At 46.6% G+C, this 9,664-nt stretch overlaps 27 non-coding genes across 27 annotated transcripts; all 27 read left to right on the top strand.

The window, feature by feature from the left end:
* Window positions 1–37: 37 nt before the first annotated feature.
* LOC136213157 (5S ribosomal RNA) lies at window positions 38–156 on the top strand. The gene has a single exon (XR_010680284.1). It is a non-coding gene; the product is annotated as a 5S ribosomal RNA (ribosomal RNA).
* Window positions 157–414: 258 nt separating this feature from the next.
* Window positions 415–533, top strand: LOC136214731 (5S ribosomal RNA). Its single transcript, XR_010681806.1, has one exon. It is a non-coding gene; the product is annotated as a 5S ribosomal RNA (ribosomal RNA).
* Window positions 534–716: 183 nt separating this feature from the next.
* LOC136213146 (5S ribosomal RNA) lies at window positions 717–835 on the top strand. Its single transcript, XR_010680273.1, has one exon. It is a non-coding gene; the product is annotated as a 5S ribosomal RNA (ribosomal RNA).
* A 259-nt stretch (window positions 836–1,094) lies between these two features.
* LOC136212482 (5S ribosomal RNA) lies at window positions 1,095–1,213 on the top strand. The gene has a single exon (XR_010679636.1). It is a non-coding gene; the product is annotated as a 5S ribosomal RNA (ribosomal RNA).
* A 242-nt stretch (window positions 1,214–1,455) lies between these two features.
* LOC136214978 (5S ribosomal RNA) lies at window positions 1,456–1,574 on the top strand. The gene has a single exon (XR_010682038.1). It is a non-coding gene; the product is annotated as a 5S ribosomal RNA (ribosomal RNA).
* A 259-nt stretch (window positions 1,575–1,833) lies between these two features.
* LOC136213134 (5S ribosomal RNA) lies at window positions 1,834–1,952 on the top strand. The gene has a single exon (XR_010680262.1). It is a non-coding gene; the product is annotated as a 5S ribosomal RNA (ribosomal RNA).
* Window positions 1,953–2,210: 258 nt separating this feature from the next.
* LOC136213122 (5S ribosomal RNA) lies at window positions 2,211–2,329 on the top strand. Its single transcript, XR_010680251.1, has one exon. It is a non-coding gene; the product is annotated as a 5S ribosomal RNA (ribosomal RNA).
* Window positions 2,330–2,588: 259 nt separating this feature from the next.
* LOC136211992 (5S ribosomal RNA) lies at window positions 2,589–2,707 on the top strand. Its single transcript, XR_010679172.1, has one exon. It is a non-coding gene; the product is annotated as a 5S ribosomal RNA (ribosomal RNA).
* Window positions 2,708–2,967: 260 nt separating this feature from the next.
* Window positions 2,968–3,086, top strand: LOC136211955 (5S ribosomal RNA). The gene has a single exon (XR_010679137.1). It is a non-coding gene; the product is annotated as a 5S ribosomal RNA (ribosomal RNA).
* Window positions 3,087–3,344: 258 nt separating this feature from the next.
* Window positions 3,345–3,463, top strand: LOC136213108 (5S ribosomal RNA). Its single transcript, XR_010680239.1, has one exon. It is a non-coding gene; the product is annotated as a 5S ribosomal RNA (ribosomal RNA).
* Window positions 3,464–3,723: 260 nt separating this feature from the next.
* On the top strand, window positions 3,724–3,842 carry LOC136212657 (5S ribosomal RNA). Its single transcript, XR_010679803.1, has one exon. It is a non-coding gene; the product is annotated as a 5S ribosomal RNA (ribosomal RNA).
* Window positions 3,843–4,025: 183 nt separating this feature from the next.
* Window positions 4,026–4,144, top strand: LOC136215548 (5S ribosomal RNA). Its single transcript, XR_010682587.1, has one exon. It is a non-coding gene; the product is annotated as a 5S ribosomal RNA (ribosomal RNA).
* Window positions 4,145–4,402: 258 nt separating this feature from the next.
* LOC136215109 (5S ribosomal RNA) lies at window positions 4,403–4,521 on the top strand. Its single transcript, XR_010682160.1, has one exon. It is a non-coding gene; the product is annotated as a 5S ribosomal RNA (ribosomal RNA).
* A 258-nt stretch (window positions 4,522–4,779) lies between these two features.
* Window positions 4,780–4,898, top strand: LOC136214761 (5S ribosomal RNA). The gene has a single exon (XR_010681834.1). It is a non-coding gene; the product is annotated as a 5S ribosomal RNA (ribosomal RNA).
* Window positions 4,899–5,081: 183 nt separating this feature from the next.
* Window positions 5,082–5,200, top strand: LOC136214241 (5S ribosomal RNA). The gene has a single exon (XR_010681337.1). It is a non-coding gene; the product is annotated as a 5S ribosomal RNA (ribosomal RNA).
* Window positions 5,201–5,383: 183 nt separating this feature from the next.
* LOC136213045 (5S ribosomal RNA) lies at window positions 5,384–5,502 on the top strand. The gene has a single exon (XR_010680177.1). It is a non-coding gene; the product is annotated as a 5S ribosomal RNA (ribosomal RNA).
* A 259-nt stretch (window positions 5,503–5,761) lies between these two features.
* On the top strand, window positions 5,762–5,880 carry LOC136212358 (5S ribosomal RNA). Its single transcript, XR_010679520.1, has one exon. It is a non-coding gene; the product is annotated as a 5S ribosomal RNA (ribosomal RNA).
* A 260-nt stretch (window positions 5,881–6,140) lies between these two features.
* Window positions 6,141–6,259, top strand: LOC136213044 (5S ribosomal RNA). Its single transcript, XR_010680176.1, has one exon. It is a non-coding gene; the product is annotated as a 5S ribosomal RNA (ribosomal RNA).
* A 183-nt stretch (window positions 6,260–6,442) lies between these two features.
* LOC136214977 (5S ribosomal RNA) lies at window positions 6,443–6,561 on the top strand. The gene has a single exon (XR_010682037.1). It is a non-coding gene; the product is annotated as a 5S ribosomal RNA (ribosomal RNA).
* Window positions 6,562–6,820: 259 nt separating this feature from the next.
* LOC136214029 (5S ribosomal RNA) lies at window positions 6,821–6,939 on the top strand. Its single transcript, XR_010681128.1, has one exon. It is a non-coding gene; the product is annotated as a 5S ribosomal RNA (ribosomal RNA).
* Window positions 6,940–7,121: 182 nt separating this feature from the next.
* Window positions 7,122–7,240, top strand: LOC136212120 (5S ribosomal RNA). Its single transcript, XR_010679294.1, has one exon. It is a non-coding gene; the product is annotated as a 5S ribosomal RNA (ribosomal RNA).
* Window positions 7,241–7,423: 183 nt separating this feature from the next.
* LOC136212899 (5S ribosomal RNA) lies at window positions 7,424–7,542 on the top strand. Its single transcript, XR_010680039.1, has one exon. It is a non-coding gene; the product is annotated as a 5S ribosomal RNA (ribosomal RNA).
* Window positions 7,543–7,801: 259 nt separating this feature from the next.
* On the top strand, window positions 7,802–7,920 carry LOC136212481 (5S ribosomal RNA). Its single transcript, XR_010679635.1, has one exon. It is a non-coding gene; the product is annotated as a 5S ribosomal RNA (ribosomal RNA).
* A 242-nt stretch (window positions 7,921–8,162) lies between these two features.
* Window positions 8,163–8,281, top strand: LOC136214976 (5S ribosomal RNA). The gene has a single exon (XR_010682036.1). It is a non-coding gene; the product is annotated as a 5S ribosomal RNA (ribosomal RNA).
* A 259-nt stretch (window positions 8,282–8,540) lies between these two features.
* LOC136213096 (5S ribosomal RNA) lies at window positions 8,541–8,659 on the top strand. Its single transcript, XR_010680228.1, has one exon. It is a non-coding gene; the product is annotated as a 5S ribosomal RNA (ribosomal RNA).
* Window positions 8,660–8,917: 258 nt separating this feature from the next.
* Window positions 8,918–9,036, top strand: LOC136213084 (5S ribosomal RNA). The gene has a single exon (XR_010680217.1). It is a non-coding gene; the product is annotated as a 5S ribosomal RNA (ribosomal RNA).
* Window positions 9,037–9,295: 259 nt separating this feature from the next.
* LOC136212350 (5S ribosomal RNA) lies at window positions 9,296–9,414 on the top strand. Its single transcript, XR_010679512.1, has one exon. It is a non-coding gene; the product is annotated as a 5S ribosomal RNA (ribosomal RNA).
* Window positions 9,415–9,664: the final 250 nt, after the last annotated feature.

Raw genomic sequence — 9,664 nt, 5'->3', positions numbered from 1 at the left:
AGTATGGAATATATGCTTAGTTTTTGCATGGGATGACGGGTGCGATCATACCAGCACTAATGCACCGGATCCCATCAGAACTCCGAAGTTAAACGTGCTTGGGCGAGAGTAGTACTAAGATGGGTGACCTCTTGGGAAGTCCTCGTGTTGCACCCCTAAACTTTTTTATAACGTGCATTTTTTAATTATTTAATTTTTTTTTCACCATGGCGTGCACGTTTTCGAGGCGGGCCCAAACTTTTTTGCAACGTGCATTTTTTAATTATTTAATTTTTTTTCACCATGGCGTGCACGTTTTCGAGGCGGGGGTCAGTGTTTGGGGTCCGGGGGCTTGTGCATGCACGTGAAGGATGAGCATACGGGAGAAAGGGGCGCCCAGTATGGAATATATGCTTAGTTTTTGCATGTGATGACGGGTGCGATCATACCAGCACTAATGCAACGGATCCCATCAGAACTCCGAAGTTAAACGTGCTTGGGCGAGAGTAGTACTAAGATGGTTGACCTCTTGGGAAGTCCTCGTGTTGCACCCCCAAACTTTTTTGCAACGTGCATTTTTTAATTATTTAATTTTTTTTTTCACCATGGCGTGCATGTTTTCGAGGCGGGGGTCAGTGTTTGGGGTCCGGGGGCTTGTGCATGCACGTGAAGGATGAGCATACGGGAGAAAGGGGCGCCCAGTATGGAATATATGCTTAGTTTTTGCATGGGATGACGGGTGCGATCATACCAGCACTAATGCACCGGATCCCATCAGAACTCCGAAGTTAAACGTGCTTGGGCGAGAGTAGTACTAAGATGGGTGACCTCTTGGGAAGTCCTCGTGTTGCACCCCCAATCTTTTTTGCAACGTGCATTTTTTAATTATTTAATTTTTTTTTCACCATGGCGTGCACGTTTTCGAGGCGGGCCCAAACTTTTTTGCAACGTGCATTTTTTAATTATTTAATTTTTTTTTCACCATGGCGTGCACGTTTTCGAGGCGGGGGTCAGTGTTTGGGGTCCGGGGGCTTGTGCATGCACGTGAAGGATGAGCATACGGGAGAAAGGGGCGCCCAGTATGGAATATATGCTTAGTTTTTGCATGGGATGACGGGTGCGATCATACCAGCACTAATGCACCGGATCCCATCAGAACTCCGAAGTTAAACGTGCTTGGGCGAGAGTGGTACTAAGATGGGTGACCTCTTGGGAAGTCCTCGTGTTGCACCCCTAAACTTTTTTGCAACGTGCATTTTTTAATTATTTAATTTTTTTTTCACCATGGCGGGCCCAAACTTTTTTGCAACGTGCATTTTTTAATTATTTAATTTTTTTTTCACCATGGCGTGCACGTTTTCGAGGCGGGAGTCAGTGTTTGGGGTCCGGGGGCTTGTGCATGCACGTGAAGGATGAGCATACGGGAGAAAGGGGCGCCCAGTATGGAATATATGCTTAGTTTTTGCATGGGATGACGGGTGCGATCATACCAGCACTAATGCACCGGATCCCATCAGAACCCCGAAGTTAAACGTGCTTGGGCGAGAGTAGTACTAAGATGGGTGACCTCTTCGGAAGTCCTCGTGTTGCACCCCCAAACTTTTTTGCAACGTGCATTTTTTAATTATTTAATTTTTTTTTCACCATGGCGTGCACGTTTTCGAGGCGGGCCCAAACGTTTTTGCAACGTGCATTTTTTAATTATTTAATTTTTTTTTCACCATGGCGTGCACGTTTTCGAGGCAGGGGTCAGTGTTTGGGGTCCAGGGGCTTGTGCATGCACGTGAAGGATGAGCATACGGGAGAAAGGGGCGCCCAGTATGGAATATATGCTTAGTTTTTGCATGGGATGACGGGTGCGATCATACCAGCACTAATGCACCGGATCCCATCAGAACTCCGAAGTTAAACGTGCTTGGGCGAGAGTAGTACTAAGATGGGTGACCTCTTGGGAAGTCCTCGTGTTGCACCCCTAAACTTTTTTATAACGTGCATTTTTTAATTATTTAATTTTTTTTTCACCATGGCGTGCACGTTTTCGAGGCGGGCCCAAACTTTTTTGCAACGTGCATTTTTTAATTATTTAATTTTTTTTCACCATGGCGTGCACGTTTTCGAGGCGGGGGTCAGTGTTTGGGGTCCGGGGGCTTGTGCATGCACGTGAAGGATGAGCATACGGGAGAAAGGGGCGCCCAGTATGGAATATATGCTTAGTTTTTGCATATGATGACGGGTGCGATCATACCAGCACTAATGCACCGGATCCCATCAGAACTCCGAAGTTAAACGTGCTTGGGCGAGAGTAGTACTAAGATGGGTGACCTCTTGGGAAGTCCTCGTGTTGCACCCCTAAACTTTTTTGCAACGTGCATTTTTTAATTATTTAATTTTTTTTTCACCATGGCGTGCACGTTTTCGAGGCGGGCCCAAACTTTTTTGCAACGTGCATTTTTTAATTATTTAATTTTTTTTTCACCATGGCGTGCACGTTTTCGAGGCGGGGGTCAGTGTTTGGGGTCCGGGGGCTTGTGCATGAACGTGAAGGATGAGCATACGGGAGAAAGGGGCGCCCAGTATGGAATATATGCTTAGTTTTTGCATGGGATGACGGGTGCGATCATACCAGCACTAATGCACCGGATCCCATCAGAACTCCGAAGTTAAACGTGCTTGGGCGAGAGTAGTACTAAGATGGGTGACCTCTTGGGAAGTCCTTGTGTTGCACCCCTAAACTTTTTTGCAACGTGCATTTTTTAATTATTTAATTTTTTTTTCACCATGGCGTGCACGTTTTCGAGGCGGGCCTAAACTTTTTTGCAACGTGCATTTTTTAATTATTTAATTTTTTTTTTCACCATGGCGTGCACGTTTTCGAGGCGGGGGTCAGTGTTTGGGGTCCGGGGGCTTGTGCATGCACGTGAAGGATGAGCATACGGGAGAAAGGGGCGCCCAGTATGGAATATATGCTTAGTTTTTGCATAGGATGATGGGTGTGATCATACCAGCACTAATGCACCGGATCCCATCAGAACTCCGAAGTTAAACGTGCTTGGGCGAGAGTAGTACTAAGATGGGTGACCTCTTGGGAAGTCCTCGTGTTGCACCCCTAAACTTTTTTGCAACGTGCATTTTTTAATTATTTAATTTTTTTTTCACCATGGCGTGCACGTTTTCGAGCCGGGCCCAAACTTTTTTGCAACGTGCATTTTTTAATTATTTAATTTTTTTTCACCATGGCGTGCACGTTTTCGAGGCGGGGGTCAGTGTTTGGGGTCCGGGGGCTTGTGCATGCACGTGAAGGATGAGCATACGGGAGAAAGGGGCGCCCAGTATGGAATATATGCTTAGTTTTTGCATGGGATGACGGGTGCGATCATACCAGCACTAATGCACCGGATCCCATCAGAACTCCGAAGTTAAACGTGCTTGGGCGAGAGTAGTACTAAGATGGGTGACCTCTTGGGAAGTCCTCGTGTTGCACCCCTAAACTTTTTTGCAACGTGCATTTTTTAATTATTTAATTTTTTTTTCACCATGGCGTGCACGTTTTCGAGGCGGGCCCAAACTTTTTTGCAACGTGCATTTTTTAATTATTTAATTTTTTTTTTCACCATGGCGTGCACGTTTTCGAGGCGGGGGTCAGTGTTTGGGGTCCGGGGGCTTGTGCATGCACGTGAAGGATGAGCATACGGGAGAAAGGGGCGCCCAGTATGGAATATATGCTTAGTTTTTGCATGTGATGACGGGTGCGATCATACCAGCACTAATGCACCGGATCCCATCAGAACTCCGAAGTTAAACGTGCTTGGGCGAGAGTAGTACTAAGATGGTTGACCTCTTGGGAAGTCCTCGTGTTGCACCCCCAAACTTTTTTGCAACGTGCATTTTTTAATTATTTAATTTTTTTTTTCACCATGGCGTGCACGTTTTCGAGGCGGGGGTCAGTGTTTGGGGTCCGGGGGCTTGTGCATGCACGTGAAGGATGAGCATACGGGAGAAAGGGGCGCCCAGTATGGAATATATGCTTAGTTTTTGCATGGGTTGACGGGTGCGATCATACCAGCACTAATGCACCGGATCCCATCAGAACCCCGAAGTTAAACGTGCTTGGGCGAGAGTAGTACTAAGATGGGTGACCTCTTCGGAAGTCCTCGTGTTACACCCCCAAACTTTTTTGCAACGTGCATTTTTTAATTATTTAATTTTTTTTCACCATGGCGTGCACGTTTTCGAGGCGGGCCCAAACTTTTTTGCAACGTGCATTTTTTAATTATTTAATTTTTTTTTCACCATGGCGTGCACGTTTTCGAGGCGGGGGTCAGTGTTTGGGGTCCGGGGGCTTGTGCATGCACGTGAAGGATGAGCATACGGGAGAAAGGGGCGCCCAGTATGGAATATATGCTTAGTTTTTGCATGGGATGACCGGTGCCATCATACCAGCACTAATGCACCGGATCCCATCAGAACTCCGAAGTTAAACGTGCTTGGGCGAGAGTAGTACTAAGATGGGTGACCTCTTGGGAAGTCCTCGTGTTGCACCCCTAAACTTTTTTGCAACGTGCATTTTTTAATTATTTAATTTTTTTTTCACCATGGCGTGCACGTTTTCGAGGCGGGCCCAAACTTTTTTGCAACGTGCATTTTTTAATTATTTAATTTTTTTTCACCATGGCGTGCACGTTTTCGAGGCGGGGGTCAGTGTTTGGGGTCCGGGGGCTTGTGCATGCACGTGAAGGATGAGCATACGGGAGAAAGGGGCGCCCAGTATGGAATATATGCTTAGTTTTTGCATGTGATGACGGGTGCGATCATACCAGCACTAATGCACAGGATCCCATCAGAACTCCGAAGTTAAACGTGCTTGGGCGAGAGTAGTACTAAGATGGTTGACCTCTTGGGAAGTCCTCGTGTTGCACCCCCAAACTTTTTTGCAACATGCATTTTTTAATTATTTAATTTTTTTTTTCACCATGGCGTGCATGTTTTCGAGGCGGGGGTCAGTGTTTGGGGTCCGGGGGCTTGTGCATGCACGTGAAGGATGAGCATACGGGAGAAAGGGGCGCCCAGTATGGAATATATGCTTAGTTTTTGCATGGGATGACGGGTGCGATCATACCAGCACTAATGCACCGGATCCCATCAGAACTCCGAAGTAAAACGTGCTTGGGCGAGAGTAGTACTAAGATGGGTGACCTCTTCGGAAGTCCTCGTGTTGCACCCCCAAACTTTTTTGCAACGTGCATTTTTTAATTATTTAATTTTTTTTTTCACCATGGCGTGCATGTTTTCGAGGCGGGGGTCAGTGTTTGGGGTCCGGGGGCTTGTGCATGCACGTGAAGGATGAGCATACGGGAGAAAGGGGCGCCCAGTATGGAATATATGCTTAGTTTTTGCATGGGATGACGGGTGCGATCATACCAGCACTAATGCACCGGATCCCATCAGAACTCCGAAGTTAAACGTGCTTGGGCGAGAGTAGTACTAAGATGGGTGACCTCTTCGGAAGTCCTCGTGTTGCACCCCCAAACTTTTTTGCAACGTGCATTTTTTAATTATTTAATTTTTTTTTCACCATGGCGTGCACGTTTTCGAGGCGGGCCCAAACTTTTTTGCAACGTGCATTTTTTAATTATTTAATTTTTTTTTCACCATGGCGTGCACGTTTTCGAGGCAGGGGTCAGTGTTTGGGGTCCGGGGGCTTGTGCATGCACGTGAAGGATGAGCATACGGGAGAAAGGGGCGCCCAGTATGGAATATATGCTTAGTTTTTGCATGGGATGACGGGTGCGATCATACCAGCACTAATGCATCGGATCCCATCAGAACTCCGAAGTTAAAAGTGCTTGGGCGAGAGTAGTACTAAGATGGGTGACCTCTTGGGAAGTCCTCGTGTTGCACCCCTAAACTTTTTTATAACGTGCATTTTTTAATTATTTAATTTTTTTTTCACCATGGCGTGCACGTTTTCGAGGCGGGCCCAAACTTTTTTGCAACGTGCATTTTTTAATTATTTAATTTTTTTTTTCACCATGGCGTGCACGTTTTCGAGGCGGGGGTCAGTGTTTGGGGTCCGGGGGCTTGTGCATGCACGTGAAGGATGAGCATACGGGAGAAAGGGGCGCCCAGTATGGAATATATGCTTAGTTTTTGCATGTGATGACGGGTGCGATCATACCAGCACTAATGCACCGGATCCCATCAGAACTCCGAAGTTAAACGTGCTTGGGCGAGAGTAGTACTAAGATGGGTGACCTCTTCGGAAGTCCTCGTGTTGCACCCCCAAACTTTTTTGCAACGTGCATTTTTTAATTATTTAATTTTTTTTTTCACCATGGCGTGCATGTTTTCGAGGCGGGGGTCAGTGTTTGGGGTCCGGGGGCTTGTGCATGCACGTGAAGGATGAGCATACGGGAGAAAGGGGCGCCCAGTATGGAATATATGCTTAGTTTTTGCATGGGATGACGGGTGCGATCATACCAGCACTAATGCACCGGATCCCATCAGAACCCCGAAGTTAAACGTGCTTGGGCGAGAGTAGTACTAAGATGGGTGACCTCTTCGGAAGTCCTCGTGTTGCACCCCCAAACTTTTTTGCAACGTGCATTTTTTAATTATTTAATTTTTTTTTCACCATGGCGTGCACGTTTTCGAGGCGGGCCCAAACTTTTTTGCAACGTGCATTTTTTAATTATTTAATTTTTTTTTCACCATGGCGTGCACGTTTTCGAGGCGGGGGTCAGTGTTTGGGGTCCGGGGGCTTGTGCATGCACGTGAAGGATGAGCATACGGGAGAAAGGGGCGCCCAGTATGGAATATATGCTTAGTTTTTGCATGGGATGACGGGTACGATCATACCAGCACTAATGCACCGGATCCCATCAGAACTCCGAAGTTAAACGTGCTTGGGCGAGAGTAGTACTAAGATGGGTGACCTCTTGGGAAGTCCTCGTGTTGCACCCCTAAACTTTTTTGCAACGTGCATTTTTTAATTATTTAATTTTTTTTTCACCATGGCGTGCACGTTTTCGAGGCGGGGGTCAGTGTTTGGGGTCCGGGGGCTTGTGCATGCACGTGAAGGATGAGCATACGGGAGAAAGGGGCGCCCAGTATGGAATATATGCTTAGTTTTTGCATGTGATGACGGGTGCGATCATACCAGCACTAATGCACCGGATCCCATCAGAACTCCGAAGTTAAACGTGCTTGGGCGAGAGTAGTACTAAGATGGTTGACCTCCTGGGAAGTCCTCGTGTTGCACCCCCAAACTTTTTTGCAACGTGCATTTTTTAATTATTTAATTTTTTTTTTCACCATGGCGTGCATGTTTTCGAGGCGGGGGTCAGTGTTTGGGGTCCGGGGGCTTGTGCATGCACGTGAAGGATGAGCATACGGGAGAAAGGGGCGCCCAGTATGGAATATATGCTTAGTTTTTGCATGGGATGACGGGTGCGATCATACCAGCACTAATGCACCGGATCCCATCAGAACTCCGAAGATAAACGTGCTTGGGCGAGAGTAGTACTAAGATGGGTGACCTCTTGGGAAGTCCTCGTGTTGCACCCCTAAACTTTTTTATAACGTGCATTTTTTAATTATTTAATTTTTTTTTCACCATGGCGTGCACGTTTTCGAGGCGGGCCCAAACTTTTTTGCAACGTGCATTTTTTAATTATTTAATTTTTTTTTCACCATGGCGTGCACGTTTTCGAGGCGGGGGTCAGTGTTTGGGGTCCGGGGGCTTGTGCATGCACGTGAAGGATGAGCATACGGGAGAAAGGGGCGCCCAGTATGGAATATATGCTTAGTTTTTGCATGGGATGACGGGTGCGATCATACCAGCACTAATGCACCGGATCCCATCAGAACTCCGAAGTTAAACGTGCTTGGGCGAGAGTGGTACTAAGATGGGTGACCTCTTGGGAAGTCCTCGTGTTGCACCCCTAAACTTTTTTGCAACGTGCATTTTTTAATTATTTAATTTTTTTTTCACCATGGCGGGCCCAAACTTTTTTGCAACGTGCATTTTTTAATTATTTAATTTTTTTTTCACCATGGCGTGCACGTTTTCGAGGCGGGAGTCAGTGTTTGGGGTCCGGGGGCTTGTGCATGCACGTGAAGGATGAGCATACGGGAGAAAGGGGCGCCCAGTATGGAATATATGCTTAGTTTTTGCATGGGATGACGGGTGCGATCATACCAGCACTAATGCACCGGATCCCATCAGAACCCCGAAGTTAAACGTGCTTGGGCGAGAGTAGTACTAAGATGGGTGACCTCTTCGGAAGTCCTCGTGTTGCACCCCCAAACTTTTTTGCAACGTGCATTTTTTAATTATTTAATTTTTTTTTCACCATGGCGTGCACGTTTTCGAGGCGGGCCCAAACGTTTTTGCAACGTGCATTTTTTAATTATTTAATTTTTTTTTCACCATGGCGTGCACGTTTTCGAGGCAGGGGTCAGTGTTTGGGGTCCAGGGGCTTGTGCATGCACGTGAAGGATGAGCATACGGGAGAAAGGGGCGCCCAGTATGGAATATATGCTTAGTTTTTGCATGGGATGACGGGTGCGATCATACCAGCACTAATGCACCGGATCCCATCAGAACTCCGAAGTTAAACGTGCTTGGGCGAGAGTAGTACTAAGATGGGTGACCTCTTGGGAAGTCCTCGTGTTGCACCCCTAAACTTTTTTATAACGTGCATTTTTTAATTATTTAATTTTTTTTTCACCATGGCGTGCACGTTTTCGAGGCGGGCCCAAACTTTTTTGCAACGTGCATTTTTTAATTATTTAATTTTTTTTCACCATGGCGTGCACGTTTTCGAGGCGGGGGTCAGTGTTTGGGGTCCGGGGGCTTGTGCATGCACGTGAAGGATGAGCATACGGGAGAAAGGGGCGCCCAGTATGGAATATATGCTTAGTTTTTGCATATGATGATGGGTGCGATCATACCAGCACTAATGCACCGGATCCCATCAGAACTCCGAAGTTAAACGTGCTTGGGCGAGAGTAGTACTAAGATGGGTGACCTCTTGGGAAGTCCTCGTGTTGCACCCCTAAACTTTTTTGCAACGTGCATTTTTTAATTATTTAATTTTTTTTTCACCATGGCGTGCACGTTTTCGAGGCGGGCCCAAACTTTTTTGCAACGTGCATTTTTTAATTATTTAATTTTTTTTTCACCATGGCGTGCACGTTTTCGAGGCGGGGGTCAGTGTTTGGGGTCCGGGGGCTTGTGCATGAACGTGAAGGATGAGCATACGGGAGAAAGGGGCGCCCAGTATGGAATATATGCTTAGTTTTTGCATGGGATGACGGGTGCGATCATACCAGCACTAATGCACCGGATCCCATCAGAACTCCGAAGTCAAACGTGCTTGGGCGAGAGTAGTACTAAGATGGGTGACCTCTTGGGAATTCCTCGTGTTGCACCCCTAAACTTTTTTGCAACGTGCATTTTTTAATTATTTAATTTTTTTTTCACCATGGCGTGCACGTTTTCGAGGCGGGCCTAAACTTTTTTGCAACGTGCATTTTTTAATTATTTAATTTTTTTTTTCACCATGGCGTGCACGTTTTCGAGGCGGGGGTCAGTGTTTGGGGTCCGGGGGCTTGTGCATGCACGTGAAGGATGAGCATACGGGAGAAAGGGGCGCCCAGTATGGAATATATGCTTAGTTTTTGC

This window comes from Euphorbia lathyris, chromosome 1 (assembly GCF_963576675.1).
Source record: "Euphorbia lathyris chromosome 1, ddEupLath1.1, whole genome shotgun sequence".
NCBI classification, from domain to species: domain Eukaryota; kingdom Viridiplantae; phylum Streptophyta; class Magnoliopsida; order Malpighiales; family Euphorbiaceae; genus Euphorbia; species Euphorbia lathyris.
This window is presented reverse-complemented; position numbering and strand designations above follow the sequence as displayed.